The sequence below is a fragment of the Callorhinus ursinus genome, unplaced genomic scaffold (genome assembly GCF_003265705.2).
Source record: "Callorhinus ursinus isolate GAN/ISIS: 27379988/994484 unplaced genomic scaffold, GSC_fseal_2.0 scaffold50, whole genome shotgun sequence".
Lineage (NCBI taxonomy): Eukaryota > Metazoa > Chordata > Mammalia > Carnivora > Otariidae > Callorhinus > Callorhinus ursinus.
In genome coordinates this window covers 3,703,541-3,720,946 of record NW_027397112.1, presented here as the reverse complement: position 1 = coordinate 3,720,946, position 17,406 = coordinate 3,703,541, and the positions used below count along the sequence as shown (strand labels likewise).

At 41.1% G+C, this 17,406-nt stretch overlaps 1 protein-coding gene across 8 annotated transcripts in view; it reads left to right on the top strand.

Moving 5' to 3' along the window:
• The window catches only part of KCNJ16 (potassium inwardly rectifying channel subfamily J member 16), a 52,270-nt gene that overhangs the window by 22,593 nt on the left and 12,271 nt on the right, over positions 1–17,406 (top strand). For 2 of the 8 annotated variants that reach the window (XM_073883192.1, XM_073883188.1), the window contains exon 4: positions 6,857–7,087. The exons of 5 other annotated variants lie outside the window; for them this stretch is intronic. The gene's annotated coding sequence lies outside the window, so the exon portion shown is untranslated. Of the gene's footprint in view, positions 1–4,781; positions 4,935–6,856; positions 7,088–17,406 lie in introns of all 8 variants that reach the window. One more of the 8 variants, XM_073883189.1, reaches the window with a different exon arrangement.

Here is a 17,406-nt window from a genome sequence, read left to right as displayed (position 1 = left end):
ATGCATGCATTCTTTCCTTGGACTCATCCCTGTTTCCTATCCCTCCACTCTGCAGCTCCTCCTGTCCTTCCCTCCCTCCCCGATGGATTTCTGATTGTTGTAGATTCAGACTCCCAGGGATCTCTCCTATCTCTTCTCTTTGCTTTATTCCCCTGGGTTATGCAATATCTTTCTTATTGCCTTCCCTGTCAGATGTCTGGCCAATCCAGAATCGGCCAGAATATCTTCTCTGAAATGCTAATCAGATTGGCTTACTCCCTTGATCAAAACCCTTTAATTCTTCCTTAGAATGAGCAACACTCTTTAGCCTGACTTAGCTGGTACTGCTCACCACCCCAGCTCCATCTTTCTTATACTTCTCGCCATCCTTGATCCCATGATTAAGCCACATAAGCATTTTTATTTTTACTTTGCCTGCTAATGCGTATTCAGTGCTAACGTAGTTTGTCTCAACCAGTTGCATTCAGTATGAATAGAGTAAGGGTGTAAATTATACCCTTGGGGAAATGTGACTCACGAGTAACTACTGCAGAGTGAATTCACTAGAACAAAAACAAACATATCCATGGCTTTTAAGAAAATAGGAGCCTATCCAAGAGTGAAAAAGGCTAAACAAGAAAACAAATTTATTCATTATGGAGGTGTTTTTTGTTTTTTGTTGTTGTTATTGTTTTTTTTTTTTTTTTTTTTTTTAGAGGTGGGGGAGTAGCAAAGGGAGAGAGAGAATGTTAAGCAGGTTCCAGGCCCAGCACAGAGCCCAATGCCGGGCTCGATCCCACGGCCCTGAGAGCATGACCGACTTAGCCACCCAGGCGCCCCTCATTGTGGAATTTTAAGTTGAATATTTATAGTTTCCTTAATGCATGATAAAGACTTGATACATGCTTACTGAATTATATGAAAACATTTAAAACTTTAAATCATGTTTTGCAGTATCCCTCTTAACAAGCCAGCAGTTTATAATCCAAGTTTCTTCTCCAGTCCATTAAAAAACCGCACACACACAACTTAGTGGTACATATAATTAAGCTTAGTAGTATATAATAATTGCTTAGTGGTGTGTATAATTTAATGAGAATGTACCCTAATATATCAATTTTGCAGTTGATTTTATTTCCAGGACTTTATTTTATTTCCAATGGAGATACCAATTTTTCTTTTCTGACCCAAATATTAGAAGCTAGAGGGTTTCTCTGTGACATGTTATACTTCCCCATTCACAGACACTTTGTTGTTGAATTTTGATGGAATTGGACCTTTGAAGTTGAGTTTCGAGTGGAATCTGGACTGATTCTGGGCTGGTCAAACAACACCTCAGTGATTATGAATTAAAAATATATCACATGTTAAAAGAGACCTTCAGAGGAGAACAGCCAGGACCTTGAGCAGATACAAAAGCCTGCCTTATGAGATAGTGCTCTGCGTGAGCAGCTCCCACCAGCCCAGGAGAGCCAGCAACCTCTTACCAACCTCACCTTCTGAGACATCACATTGGTCACTTGAAATCAGCCATGGTTAGAGCATTTACACGACAGAAATTGGTAAACTCTACCAGGCAGTCCTTTGTTTTCCTCAGAGAGCCCTATTAAAATTTGCCAGCACATCGTTGCTTATAAATAAGTTGACCAAATACCTCAGCAGTCCCAGTTGACACCTGTTGTCTCAGCGACCTGTCGTTTTAGCATTTGTCCCTATCCTTTACGCTTTCAAAAGTGACAAATTAAATACACACTGTGCAGATCAGGGATAGCTGGAGGCTTTGGAGATTGTTCACTGGAAGAAGCGAAGACAGAGTTAGAAAGAAGCAACGAGAAGATTCTTATCTGACATCGTCTGAGGAACTTGCTCTTAGAAATGGTACAAGACTTGTTTTTCAGAGGCACAGCATGAGGACAGGAAAGCCTTGTGAAAGCTAAGGGGAGACATTTTTATCTGAGTTTAAGGAAGGACTTCCTCGTTGGTAGCATCGACTCATCCTAAAACAGGAACAGAACGTATGAGGGCTCAGTGAGGTCCTTGTCAATGACAATGCTCGGAGACAGAGGGCCAACGCTAGGGGATCTGGTAGAAAGACTCAAGAAATGATCTCTTGATGTGTTAATGCCCTCTTGAGGATTCATATTTTGAGTCGAATCCTCTACTGACAGTACTTGACTCAGACATTTTGGCAATTCTCGGCGGCGGGGGGGGGGTCTTTGCTTGGTAACATGTGTGTTTTGTAATTGGTACAACAACCAGCTGGGAAAATAATTCCTCCAAATTCAGGGGAAAAAAAATGACCCCAAACAGAAACCTTATTAAACCTCATGTCCAGTTGGAAAATTAACTAATTATCACTAATTTGAGAGGAAATACATGCTCACCAGCTCACATGGATTTATTTCTGATTCCAAAACTCTACTAGGATACTCTACTTTAGCACAGTTTAGCCAAAGAGAAGAAAATAAGTCAATGAGTTTCAAATAATTTTAGTATCAGAAGTAGTGGGAGAGAGACTGTCATAAGTAGCGGGAGGGGAACATACTGGTGAGTAACAAGGACTTCAAGCACTTTCTCTGTACCCTATGGTAGCCAGGGTTAGAATAAGAGGAAGCCCTCAGGCCAGCAAAAATGGCACCGGTGAAGATTGTTTGGGTCTACCTGAAGGCATGGTTTCAACAGGAAACAACATAAAATTGTCCACTGGATATGGAAAACCAGGTTAAAATAAACAATTCTCTCCCTTACCTACTATACTGTACTTACTATACTGTACCATGTAAAAGTCAGACTATTTTTTTTTCCCTATCTCAGCTGATGACTTTCCTGAATTAGTCAGTTAGATTATCACATGGATTATCATAAGAATCATTTGTAGGGGTTTTCTCCTAGACCAAAGCCTTTCATTTGCACACATCGAAGCTTACCTCAAATGATTCTGCCCATCCCTCCTGCTATGTGGATTCCTCCAATGCTTTCCATATTTTGTTTGACTTCTTGCCAACTAGAAACCTGTACCCTCATCCACCAGCCCACATGAATCTCTCTTCATAGTCTCCTAATGGGACTGTTACATAACAGCACAGAGATGGCAAATATTATTGCCTGATATTTTTTAAGTGCCTCAAACATATTCATTCATTTACACCTGCTGAGAGCTACATGAGAGATGCTCTTCTTATCTGTTATAGATGAGAGCGTTGAGGCACAGAGTGCCTAATAAAGTAGCTAGAGACAGCTTCTAATCAACAGAGTGTTACAAATCTCAGCTCTTAATCAGTATGTTGCCTCTTATTGTAAAGATAAGAAACTGAGCCAATCTTAATATGATGCTCCGAAAACCAATGTTAGCACTCATCCTTCCATGGAAATGTGTTTTATCCCTACCCATTCTCCTGAAGCCCCCCTTTCTTCTTACAAACTATTCACAAGCTTTGCGATGTTAAAAGTCGATGTTAAAAACACTGCATTCTTTTATATACATTTTACATATGTACCTTCTCCTTAAGGAATTCACATTTATTATATTTTGTGAAAGAAATTACATTCCCATGTTTTTTGAGTCCGTTATTCTGCTATAGATTCCATTAACTAAGAGCAAATCCCATCTACTCAGTTCTTTGATTCTCAACCGGGAGGTGATTATTTTTTCCCCCAAGGGACATCTGACAATGTCTAGACTGTCACAGCGGGGGTTGGAGTCATATTGGCATCTAATGCACAAAGTTTAGGGATGTTGTTAAACACCCTATAGACACGGAACATCCTCCCACAACAAAGAATTACCTGGCTCAAATGTCAAGGCTGAAAACCCAGGTCTAGTGTATTCTGCACATTTAAAATGATTCTGTTGGGAGCCTGGGTGGCTCAGTTGGTTAAGCAACTGCCTTCAGCTCAGGTCATGATCCCAGGGTCCTGGGATCGAGTTCCGCATCTGGCTCCCCCTGCTCTTCGGGGAGTCTGCTTCTCCCTCTCCCTCTGCCTGCCATTTCCCCTGCTGTGCTCTCTCTCTCTCTCTCTCTCTGTCAAATAAATACATAAAATCTTAAAAAATAAAATAAAATACAATGATTCTGTTGAGGACATTTTATGCACCTCCTCAGTAGTACTATAAAAGCTATATAAAACTATATGCATATAAAATTAAATTGATCGTTATTAATATATCAGTCTGTCAGATCAAGTAGACTCAATTTATATGTCTTATATTTTATTCTCTCTTCTCAGAAGGCTGAATGGTTTATAAAGGACACAGATTCATAATTTAGTCTTGAAACGAATGTGACTCTTACAGAAAATGGTTATAATAGCAATGAATTCCATTCATTTTTTAAAGTTTTTATTTAAATTCCAGTTAGTTAACACAGTCTAATATCAGCTTCAGGTGGACAATATAGTGAATCCACACGTGCATAGAACACCTGGTGCTCATCCCAGCAAGCGCCCTCTTTCATTCCCTTCAACTATTTCCCCCATCCCCCCAGCCACCTCCCCTCTGGTAACTATCAGTCTGTTTTCTAGAGTTAAGTCTATTTCTTGGTTTGCCTCTCTCTTTCTTTTTTTACCCCCTTGGTCGTTTGTTTTCTTAAGTTCATATGAGTGAAATCATATGATATTTCTCTCTCTGTGACTGACTTATTTCACTTAGCATTATACGCTCTAGCTCCATCCATGTCATTGCAAAAGGCAAGACTTCATTCTTTTTTATGGCTGAGTAATATTCCATAGTGTATGTATACCACATCTTCTTAGAAGAATGCTTTAATTTTTTTTAAGACTTTATTTATTTATTTGACACACAGATAGAGAAAGCACAAGCAGGTGGAATGGCAGGGAGAGGGAGAGGGAGAAGCAGGCTTCCAGCTGAGCAGGGGGCCCAATGCAGGGCTCTGTTCCAGGACTCTGGGATCATGACCCAAACCGAAGGCAGACGCTTAACCAACTGAGCCACGCAGGTGCCCCGTTTTAATTTTTTTAAGAAAGAAGTTTGAAGCATAAACTATATACCAAGTAATGTTCTAGGTGAACAAGTAGTTGAGGATGAAGCTATGATTAAGTTGTAGATCAATGTTAGGATTATTTTGATTAACGTTTACCGAAAGGTTATTAATGTGAGTTTTATATTTCCTATAGTTTATTTATATCATTTTACACAATTATAAAAACAGTTTTATTTAAGAAATTAAGTGAAGTATTTTACATAATGTAGGAAAACATAGGAGAGAAAAATATTGAAAGAACACAGTTGATTATTCACTTTTCACCCAGTTAGTTGAAACTGGTGGTTAGTAATATAATCCTGCACAGAGCAGACCTAGTCGTTGATCTAATAATAGTATTCCATTCTCTCCCTATGATTTTGCAATGAAACCATGAGATCAAACAGGACACCTTCCTCAAGTCTCCCCAAAATACTTATTTGTAATGGAAAGGACACACAGGACTAATTGTAGGTCATTTACTTTATTTAAAAATCAATAAGTTGGCAACATCTTAGGCGACAAATTATAATATCTCCCATATTAAAATAAAAGAAAGCAAAAACTCTCTCCCTGAAAAATAAATCCTTGCTGTTCTGTATATCCCTTTCCATCCTTCAAGCACTTTTCTACTCCATTTGACAGCAGAGCTCCCTACAAATGGGATACGTACGATCTGCAATCCCTCCTACCCTGTTCTCACCTGTTCCTGGTCTCATCGCCCATCCGACTCCAGGACACTATTGAGACATCTTTCATCAGTCACCAGTGACATCACATTGCCCCAACCAAAGATCAATTCTTAGTTCTCATCCTGACCCCCATCATTAATCTGTGACACAGATAATTCCCTTTTTCTTATTACGCTTCCTTCACTTCATCCCACATCTCAAAGTTTTCTTTCTACTTCAAACAGTTCACCTTCTTCGTCCCCTCTGTAGGATCTTCCTCATCTTCCCAACCTCAGCTTGGGTTGCCCCAGAGCTTGATCGCTGGAATCCCTTTCTTTTCTAACTATTCTCACTGACTCTCTGATCTCACCCCTGTTCATGATTTTATGCATGAATACATACTATATATGTACTGATAGCTTCTACTTCTGGACTGCTCCTCTCAATTCCAGAGCAATATATTGTCTACCTGACATTTTCATTTGGTTGTCAGAGAGGATATCCAGTTACCACAAGAATATCTCAACTTCAAAATCCCTTCTCTCCTACTTCCATCGTCTCAGTAAATGGCACCAGCATTCCCTCAATTTCTTATAAATGTCCACATTTTCATGACCAGTTCGTTCCAAATTATAAGACTTCTCAATAGGTGAAAATGGACATTGAGTAAGAAATGCATTTCCCTCCCTGATCCCAGACCTAGAAGAAGCAACACAACAAGCCAGAAAACAAAACCGGTTTCTCAGAAAAAGAGTTAAGCTTTGTCTTTGGAACAACTACTGAGGTTGTCAGTGGTCATCTAGGGGCGCACATTTTCTTGGAACCCGAATGAAATGATGTTGGGCAAGATGCTGTTTGCCTTAGGTATAGAATTACATAGACAGGGTGTGTGTTTGCACAGAAAAATCTTTACGGCAACAATAGAGCACCTACGCCTAAGAAGAACACACTTGGAAGAAGTTGTACGAGTCCTGGAGGTGTTAGTAAGAGAAAATCCAGCCTTCTGGAACAGTAAAAAGTTTAGGGGCCATTTGTGGCCTTTTGGTGATTTGGGGAGATCCTAGTCGTTGAATAAGCTCACAAAGGTCTGATCCCAAGACAAAGATGTCGATGGGCGGGGAGGAAGGATATTTCTTCTCGATGCTTGTTTTCTGTAAGCCACCATTGGCAAGACTGTCTACTACGTGTAGGCATGGGAACCAGTTAAAGAAAGTGTTGATTCACTAGAGTGAAGCTGAGAACGCACTGGCCTTTGTGTGTGGTGAATGTGTCCGGAAAGGCAAAGAAGGACGAGATTCTCCTGTGGGGTTTCTCATCTCCATGGCGGAAGGTGCTGACAGCTTCAGAGAGAGCAGGAAGGCGCAAAGAAGAAGGGAGCCTGAGATGTGTAGTCACGGCGCTCTGAGGAGATGAAAAGGACATGCGGTTTTAGCCTGAACTTCCTTATCTGTAACTAAGGTAAGACCACGTAGTGGGTTACACAGTGATCCAAGCCTCAACTAATTGCTTGCCTGATCTTCATCTCCTTCTTGCTTGCATGTTTGCCTGTTAATAGGCACCTTGATGGTGCTTCCTTTGGCTCCTTCGTGCTGTACCGTGTATGGCTGGGAATCGTCTTTCTTTCTCTCATCTAATCTCTGGGGAGTGCTGAACCAAACAGATTAAGAATGTGAGTGCCATTTATAGATCAGTTAAAGGAAGTAACATTCGGAGAGAGAGACTAAAAGCCTGATGACTTAGCCAGCTGAACATTACTTACTGACGTGGGGCAGCATGGAAAAGGATGAGTCTTTTTTATCTCCCGTGGAAACAATCATTCGTAAGACCCTCTTTTTTGTAGGTCTCTGTCACTCTTCCAACTATTCCAAAGTGACGACAGAGTGGCATCGAGAATTTGAAAGGGTGTGTTAAAACACGCTGCCTTTGATTTGTAATTCATCGCGTCCTTACAACTAAAAATAGAGATGGAAATACTGGAAAGTCTTGCTAGAAAAAAGGCAGCTAAAAGTTAACTCCAGTAAATAATAAGCTTCTCGAGCAGTGAAGTCTGGTGAGGTACAAAAGCACTGGGCTTTCTAACTTTTTTAAAGGCTTCCTTCGACTCCTTGTTGTCTTTCGATTTGCAATCTGAACCGTTGCTATGGAGTAAATAGCATCTGTTCCATTCCATGCCTTCAGCTTCCCACTTGGCCGGTGGAAGGAGCAGAGGCTGAGATAATGCAGCTCGTCTACCTGGAAATTCCAAGATTGCAGAGATGCATGGCCATGGCTTCAAACATAAATATGTCTTATTGATGAAACTCCTGAAGCTCTTTTTTTAAAAGCCTCTTCCTGTGCTCTTTCTTTTATTTTTATGAGCCTTGACATAATGCTGAGAATTTAGAAGAAGCTGGGGATAATATCCCCGGGGCTTCTGAAAGCCCATAATCCTGCAGGTAGAGCCCAAATTGGCTGCTTATCAGAAGTGTGACCTTCCCAAGTTACTTAGCTTCTCTCTGCCTCCTTTTCAGACGCCTTTAATAATGCCTGTCTCTTAGATATCACTGAATCTCATTCGATAGGGCATCTGGCACCAAGTGAGCACAAACTACGTGGAGACAATGGTTAGTGGCTCCACATTAGGAGGGAAACTGATGTAGACGTGATAGTGGGTTAATAGCTAAGCTCGGAGTAATATCTCAAATGACTTAACTCCAAGGAACGTACCCTCTGGTTCTCAGGCTTGAGAAAAGGTCAGCCAATTGCAATTTCATCATAAGGAAGGTAGGATACTGTTGCATTGTCCAAAGTAGTAGTCCTGACAATGTACACCAGCCTCCACCTGCTTCTGACTTGGCTTTCTGACCAGCAGTACTGAACATTCCCGCATTCCAGCCCTGGGCCTCACCTCTCTGATGAGCCCAGTCTCTGCAGGCCAGCGATGGCAGTGGAGGTCAGGGAAGATATATTGGGCTGGCATGGTGGGTAATGGAAGCCAACGAGAGAATGAAGGGTGTTGTTTGGTGTAGACCTAGTTTAATGAAGGTGAATCAGTCATTTCACATTTTGATCTCTTAAAATCAAAACAGCTGTCTCTCGCATGTCACAGTAGCAGCTTCAAATCAGCCGGGGCAAAGTTCCTAGTATGTCCGAGTGCTAAGCGTCAGGTGAAAACAACTGACATTTATGGGATACCTACTCGTTGACAATGCTATCTGATTTAATTCTCTGGATTACCCTTTTTGAAGGGATGGGGATCAAAGAGGTAAAATAACCACTCTGAATTCAGCTAGGTACATGGTGGAGATGAGATGCAAAGAGAAATCAGTCTGACTCCAAAAATCAAATCTAAAGGATGAAGGCAAAGGCGCTTTTTTGTTTCCATTATATAAATAATATCTCTGGAATGATAGGTTGTGATAAGCCCTTCTGAGACCAGACCATCAGAACCTGAATTTGGTTCACCTATAAGAGATGGTCTGCCCAACCTCATAGTGGGACTCAGGGGCATCCTGGAATACAAGATTGAACTGATCCAGAAGCATCTCCTGCCCTTGGAAACTTCCCTGTCAACCATTATCCTGGGTTTTCTCTATTTTTTTTTTTCTAAGAAAAATTCATGATCCAGGCAGAGGGTTTTTTGTTTGTTTGTTTGGTGTTTTTTGTTTTTACTTGTTTATAGTTTAGGGCATGCACAGAAATACAAAGTGAAAATAAAACAGATCATCTAAAATAAAATCAGTGCAATGAACAAAAAACATGGGTCAGTATGATCTTTCCTACTGTTATGAAATATGGATGGTAAGATTTAAAACAAATTAGAAGACTCAAGTATTTTTACTTTAAGGAGACAATGAGGTCTTTCTGACACTTTATGTTTAATCCTCTTGGGCAGTCTTTCACCACTATTCATCTCATAGATTTGGAGTAGATGCTATTTACTAGTTAATGAAACATAACGCAAAATCCTTAAATCTTTGTGAACAAAAGAGACCGTCAGAGTTACATAGTTGGAACCTCCTATCAAATTCAGGAAACATCTATATATTCTTCAAGCTGATCGCCCAAATTCTGAGTAGAGAGTCCTAATCTTCACTCAATTGTTAGAGATACTAACAATAAAATAGTCTTGATGCAGATATTAAATCTGCTTCCCCATACAGCCCGCACCCAGACCCTCGCCCCACCCTCTGTAGCATCACACAGCAAAAGGCTTTCTTTCTTGATGGATAGAGATGTCCCATCTCTGCATTCAAGCCGATGAACTCCTTGGGGCAGAGTCATGTGATGATCTCAGTACAACTAGTTCACAGTACAAGGGATATAGTTGGTACTCAGCAAAGGTTTTGAACACATGAGTCTATATTTTCTTTGATGTTTTCTTCTTCTTCACTTCTTCCTATGTTCCACTTTTTACCATGCTAGTGACTTCTCTTAAATAGCAAGATACCCAGAGTTGAACATTACACTTCAGATATGAATTGTCTCCAATGGAACAAACTTTTATGACTTTCACTAGAAATTCTGTGTGGATGAAAAACTATTTATGTTGAATTTTTGCCTTGATTTTCTGGGAAAGATATGTTTTTAAGCTCATTTAAGCTTTCCTACTGCTCACCTCTGCGCTTGAGACTGATCAGCGTTGAGGGAAATCATTTGCCTACATTTCCCTGCTGTGAATTATTCCGATCCCTAGAGCTAAGGGCATTGACCCTATATGCGGGCACTTCTGCTCCCGGTTTTGAGTTGGGTCAATCCATAGAGCACCTAAGGGGTTCTAAAACACACCTTACAGGACTTAGCCAGTATCTCTTGCAGTTAGCTCTGCTCTGAACCCGTGCCCAGTCAGAGTGACTTTTTCCCCCTGACATCAGGTCCAGAGACCCCCTTTCATCCTGATTCTGTTTCTAATAGCTCCTCTTCTTAAGGTTTCAAACTTAAGTTGTGGAATGGGATGAATCTCTTGTAGTCGCCCCCTGCCCCCCCGCCCATATTTACTCTCTGTATGACCCTGGATAGATCTACCAAACTAGTTCAGCTTCAATTCTGCATCCTTAACATGGGAATGATGCTGACAACTGGTTGTCAGAATTTGGGGAAAAATTAAAGAGATACATAGACATACAGTGCCTGGCACCTAAGACGGGTTTCTTTTCAGGCTGAGGATTGTACCTGATCCTTACCCTTTCTCCGTTGGGAGCCCAAATCCTAAACCCCAGCTCCACACCTAGAGCCCAGTGACTGTGGGCTATCCCTCTTTAATGTGAAATGTTTGCCTGCCCAAGTCTGAACATGCTGCCTCTTCTCACCTCTCTTAAATTCCCCACCTCTGTGTGTTCCCTTCTTTATCATCCCTTGGCCCCTCCCTGGGTGGCTGTTAAGCTGATAAACTGTAATTCTTTTCTCTCTTTACTCTCCTCCTGCAGCTCAGCTGAAGTTGTGTTCTTCAGCAATTGCGTAGCTGGGCCTGCCTCCAAGCACAGCCAATGCCCCACTCCAGCAATCCTAAGGTCAATCCTTAGCTCTGACATTAAGAGTCTGGCCATTGTATTACCTATATCCACATATATCCGATTTGATACGTAGAAAGACATTGCTATCTTCTCCCTAAGTAAGTGCTCACAGCCATTTGGGGTGACCCTTTCCAAAGCTTCCTGGGCCCACATCCTGAGAGCAAGAAGCTGTGAGAGCGGTACTTTACCACCAGCTGCTTGATCAGCCGTGGCCAACACTCTCAAGCCTAGAAGACTCAGAACATGCTGTCGTTCACCTACAATGTTACAAGATACCTCTCCGGAGTGGAAAGTGCTACTTCTACCTAAAAACTCTGGCCTGTAATGGGCAATACATTCTTTACCCTTGTGGAGTTTCTTTTGCCATAAAGATGGAATTGTGTTTTTTCCCATCCCAACCTTAGGTGGTTTTGCATTCTTTTATGAGATGGTCAGGTCGTGTCCCAAGAGCGGACAGCATCGAGGCTCAGGAAAACACATTTTATTATACTCACAGGCCCTCAAGACAGGAAGCTCAGCACACAGCACAGGGCCACAAGGGAAAGACCCCAGGGTGGTCGGAAGACAGAAGACAGGAGTGAGGGGAGGGTCGAAGCCATGATCTTTATAGGGATTTGTGTGGAGTAAGTAAGGCAGGACAGGATGCCTAGTTCAGTATTGGCTAGTTTAAATAATTTTGGTGGGCTTTGGGCTATGGGAGTGGTCCTTAGCTCCTTGATCCCTGGCCCTAGGATGACTAAGGCGGAAGAATATTGCCTCCTTGAGTGTATGGGCCGGATGGAGGAGATAGGGTTAGTTAGTTAGTTATTATAATCAGAAGCATGTTCCAGCCAGGGTCCTTTGTTATCTCTAAGAATTCCCTAGCCCTAGGAGGGGCAGTCTCTTCCCACAGAATGTTGTGTTGTTTTGTTTTGTTTTCCTTTTTTAGGACGTCAAGATATCAAAATACATAGACAATTTAAAAATATTTACAATGCACAGATATTCTTTCATCACTGATTTGACCTGACAAACAGACTCTCTTCAGTCATCGGTTATGGCATGAATGTCTCTTTATTTTAACGCTGCTGGGCTGCCACTGACAAAAAGCCCCTTTTGTTTTGGGTCCCTCTTCCCTACACCCGCCTCCCCATATCTAATAATCACCATAATCATATGAGAAGGCAGACTTCCTAGTGTCCTCGAGAAGAGCAAGCCCAGGTTCTGTTTTCCCCAGTGGAAATGGCCTTTGCCTACTTAGAGGGATTCATAAACAATCTAGAGCATGTGTGGAGGGGAGGTGGGGGTGTTGGTTTTCTAGCTCATAGATCAGGAACCAGACTGACAGATACACACCCTCCTCTCCAGCACTGAGTCTTTATGATTAGGACTGATCCCTCCATAAGAGTCAAGCTACTGGGTGCACAAGGAATTCACACCAAAATAAGTCTGTGTTCTTTGGATCCAAGCAGTAGGAAGCGTTATCCTTGCTGCTTTCCTCAGGATGCTCTGTGACATCATCCACACTAGATTGTTTTTCCCTTTGTGTTCAGACGCTGGCTTCATTCCAAAGGGCGTCCAAAGCCAACAAGCCCACCCACTGGCAGTGTAATCTCACAGTTGGAAACATTCCTCTCCATGAAAAGGCAGCGCCCAACAAGCTCTCATTGACAGCATTCCCCAAAACAGCCCCCACCCCAGCTCTGAATTTCCTCTTTCCTTGCTGACACTTCTTAATGGTTCAATGAGGTGGGATTATCCTGGTTGATAGTCATTTATGCTCATGTATCCTGGTGTGCACATCAAGGGCTGATCTTATCTGTAAAGTGGGTAGATATATGTCAGGAAAGTTTGAAAACAACCACAGATGCTGAAATGTTTCCCTACAACTCTGGTGTTTGGACTTCCAGGAATAGCACACAATCTCCCTGATTCTAGAAGATCTGGCTTGAGCCTTATATACAAAAAAACATGTATATCCAAGAGCATGACATTAATCTTTATGCACCACTTATAATCTAGTTATGGAGACCTGGGCTGAAGCCTACTTCTTTAGTAGACAACTTCATCTCTCTAAGCCTTAGTTTGTTAGTTTGAAAGCATAAAGGATATAATAAAATTTGCTTTTCAGGATGGCTGTTAGGATGAAGGGAGTGTGACACAACATTGAGACTCTGAAAGAAAAGATCCAGCTGGACTGAGGGGAAGATGTCACTAAAAGTAGAAGCAGAGAGCACACAGAGAAACCTTGATTAGCATCACAAATTGCCTATTGGCTGGAACGAAGGTTGCACCACACTGAGCTCCTAGGTGGTGTTTTTTGACTTCCTGGCCATCATTGTTTAGATAGTTGAGATTTTTATTAGTGCTGTTCTATTGAACTGACTGTAAAGTCTCCTTGGGGAAAGGGACTAGGGAAATATGCCTACAGATGGGCAAGGTCACAAATCCCAATGTGTTGTTTCCATACCAAGAGTGCTCTTTGATTCAAATGACCAGGATAGAGGACATGAATGGCACTGCTGAGGCGGGGAAGTGGAGATCAGTTTTGCTTGATGGCACAGGCATAGATCTTGTGTTGCCAAGGCCAGCCTGGTACCAAGAACCTAAGATCCAAGTGGAAGTTCTGTGTTGGTGGTGCTGGAGAGGAAGGGGTGGGGCCTTTGGTTTTCACGAGATTTTAGTGCCATTTAGCCAACAATGAGTGACTAACAGGGCAAATATTCCCTCAGCCTATTATGTTCCCTTTCTTAAATGTTTGTGGATATGGAAGCTGGCACGGGCCTGTTCACAAGTTGTTGAAAATCTGCCGTTGAGGATTGGTTTGTAATTTTTTTTTCAATGAGGGCATCCAATCTATCTCTCTACTGGAAAGTTACATGAGATTTGGAAGTTCAAATGCCAATGATGTTTACATTTCTCAGTTAAAAAGCCAATATTTCTTCCTCTGCTCCTAAACTCTATGAATGGAAAAAGCTATTTTAGTTCATAGCATATTCTTTCCATTAAGATTTTAAACTTCGGCAGTACTGCCAAGACTCATCTGTTGAATGAGTTTTTCATAAATGTTATCTACCAGACATGGGTGCAAAGTGGCATTTTTATGAAGTTGAAGCAAAAGTGATTATATGACCAGAGAAAGCATTCATTTCCATCCCCTCCTCCGATCAGTCTCAAATGAAGAGAGGCCATGTTGGCTACAGTTACAATTGTATGAATAATTTTTAATAAAATCAGTAGCTAAAAATTGTTGAATTTTCAAGACACACTGGAAACCTTCTTACATATAGCTATGCTGTGTACATTCTTGGCTAAGAATGAATTTTTATTTCGATGTGGGAAATCTATTTGTTCAAGCCAAGCACCACTTAAATTTCCATAGGCAGATTATCTGCTGGATGAATTAGCCCAAGAAATTAAAAATAAAAATTCCTAAACTGCCTTTTGCTCAACTGCCCAGAATGTTCCCCTTGATTACATCCTGCCTGTCTGATAGCTTGAATTCACGGAACAGAAAAATCATTTTAATAGCCTGCAAAGTACAGAAATGGGGCATTCTTTCCAAAGCATATGATTTATTCCAAGCCAAATGCAAATTGATTTCTCATTGCTTTCCTCCTGTGACTTATCTATAGCACCATCTTCCTTCATTAGCCTAGAAAATCAAGAACTAACCAGAAAAGCAAAATGCTGGAGAAGCACCTTTGCACCTTAGATGCTGGGATGGTCTCAAACCCAACCACCTTCCTTTTGGATTTACAGCATCATGCCACTTTATTATTCTACCATAGGTACCTCTTTTCTTCAGCGGGTTGACAAGATGTCTGTGGTATACTTGGCAAATGGAGGCTCCTCCAGGGCAGTAATAGTCCTCATAATGCTCAGTAATAGCCCTCACAATGCCTCAGATATAGTTGAATGTTAATCGAATTGAAGAATACACTAAGGTTGTTCCCACGATTTTTTCTAGCTTATTACAGGCATTGAAATAGTTTAGCTAAATGAAACAGTCTCTTTTACAATGAAGGTTTCAATATCTTAGCATGAGGTGTCCCCATCTGCCCCACACTGAACTCCCTAGTGTCCATCAAGATAAATATACTGGGAATAGTATCACTTCTCTTTTTAAGAGAACTATTACTAATTTGGGTCACCTCTGTTTGCATGGGCATTCATAGATAATAGAATCAAACCTTCCAACTCAGGGTAGGATGATTCATTCTGCTTCTATAACACTGTAGTGGAGACAGGACTATAACTGGTGGAGAAAGTATAAAAAACAAATGCATGGAAATTCAAGAGTCTATCAAATACTCTAACTTCCATCAGCTACTTAAATCTTCTATTATCTGTGATAAATGGCAATGTTTTTTTGCCAAGTACCCTTGAAAAGGCACAGGCTAATAGAAAGCTAATCTGTAATAGGCAACAGGGAGCTTAAGGTACTGCCTCAGTAGGCTACCTATCTGGAGCTTCCCAGGGAGATCTTTTGTCTTACATTTTTAAAGGCCTTTTCTCAATTTATCCGTATCCACAAGGGACAATGGAAATTGAGATAACAGCCAATAACAGTTGCTTTCTTTTCCTCCTCAAAGAAGTGTCCTGAGTTTTCATTTTGACAGCTTAATGTAGAAACTCCATCATTTAAAGGGTAAAGAAGTTGAAGACACTATTCAGGGAGTTCCTGGTCTACTAGCAAATCATACGTGTGAGTTCAGTGATTCCCAGATTGAATAGGCCAATCAGTAGATTCTCTGTGCCAAAAAGGTCAGTTTGCAGGCAGTTTGCACAAAATGGGAGAATGCCAACAGAGAGATACGACTGGGTTTTCTGTTGGAATGCCATAAACACCAAACTTGAAGAAGGTCAAAAGTCATGGCACATATGTTTTCCATAGATGACATTTGTTTTGGAACGCACACCTAGGTTCAACCAAAGCAGCTCCCAAACCAGACTATATGGAAGCTACTAAAGGTCAGTCACAGGTAACCTGGCATTTAAAAAGCAAGGTGGGGGACTAGAATATAATGACTCCTATTCTTAATGATACTTGTGGCTTTTCTGGGCAGATCTGCCACGTCTCCCTGAAGGTTATGTCCAGGCAATTAGATGCTAGATGGGAACTTTCAAACAAGTCTGGGAAATTGCCAATCTAATAATTTATGGTTAAAGAAAATGGTAGCCTCTCTCTCTCTCTCTCTCATCATTTAGATCTATACTTGAATGGACTGTAGTCATAGCTAGAAGCATTGAAATTAAATATGTATTGAGTACCAGCACTGTGAAAGGAGATTTGGGAACACAGTTTCATTTAATATTCATGGCAACTGTATGATTTGCATTTTTCAGATGGGCAAATCATGGCTCAAAGAGGATAAGAAACTTATGCACAAGTGCCTAATCTCACTAATGATTAAGCAGATATCTGAACTCAATCTCAGTGTCTCAATTCTTGAAATGCTAAGATAGTAGATCTCTATCTTGAGGATATATAAGAATCAGCTGGGGCTGGGGAGAGGGGGAAGGGGATCAAAATGATTGAGGTGAAGTCCAAGGATCTGCAGGTGTAATGTTCTCCCCTAGGATTTTGCAAGCAGGTTGGTGGTAGACTACACTTGAAGAAACACCGCTATGCTCTACGGCTTGTGGAGGTATCTTAATGAGGTTTTGGAGTTCATGAAAATGAATTATTAAGAACTGGCTAGGGCCATCTATTTAGGTAAATCTACATCATAAACATATGACTGCCCTTCTTAAATCCACCCATTTCAAAGGATGATTTCCTTGGGTCTTAAAATCTAACAACATAGGCCTTAAGGTAGTAAAGTTGCAAAATAGCACAACTTTTAACATTTTCTTTCCAAAGTTATTGAAAATATTAAGATAAAAGAAAGATGCCTAAAACAGACTTTGGTAAAGCCAGCCAAGAAATGAAGGTATTAACAGTTTAATATATTTTGGAATGGGGAAGGGAGGAAAGGGGGTACCAAGCGGGAGGATTGCATTTGATGCCTGTTTAATTTTAACTTTGCTTTATGTATCCCTGATTTGTTACCAACTGCTTTCGTGATTTCTGCAATTGGTCTCCAGTGGCCAAATCTGACCTGATTCCCTCTCCATCCCAACCCCCACCCCCTTGTTTTAAATGAGATCTGGTTTTACTTAGATGAATTAAATGTCACTATATTTGTTTCTGTGAATTGTTCCAGCAAAAATTACAGCATCAATGTCTGACTTTAAACGTCTGTAGGACTGTCTGCCTCTCTGGGTTATTTATAGTTGCCTTTTAAAGGCCCTAATAAATGC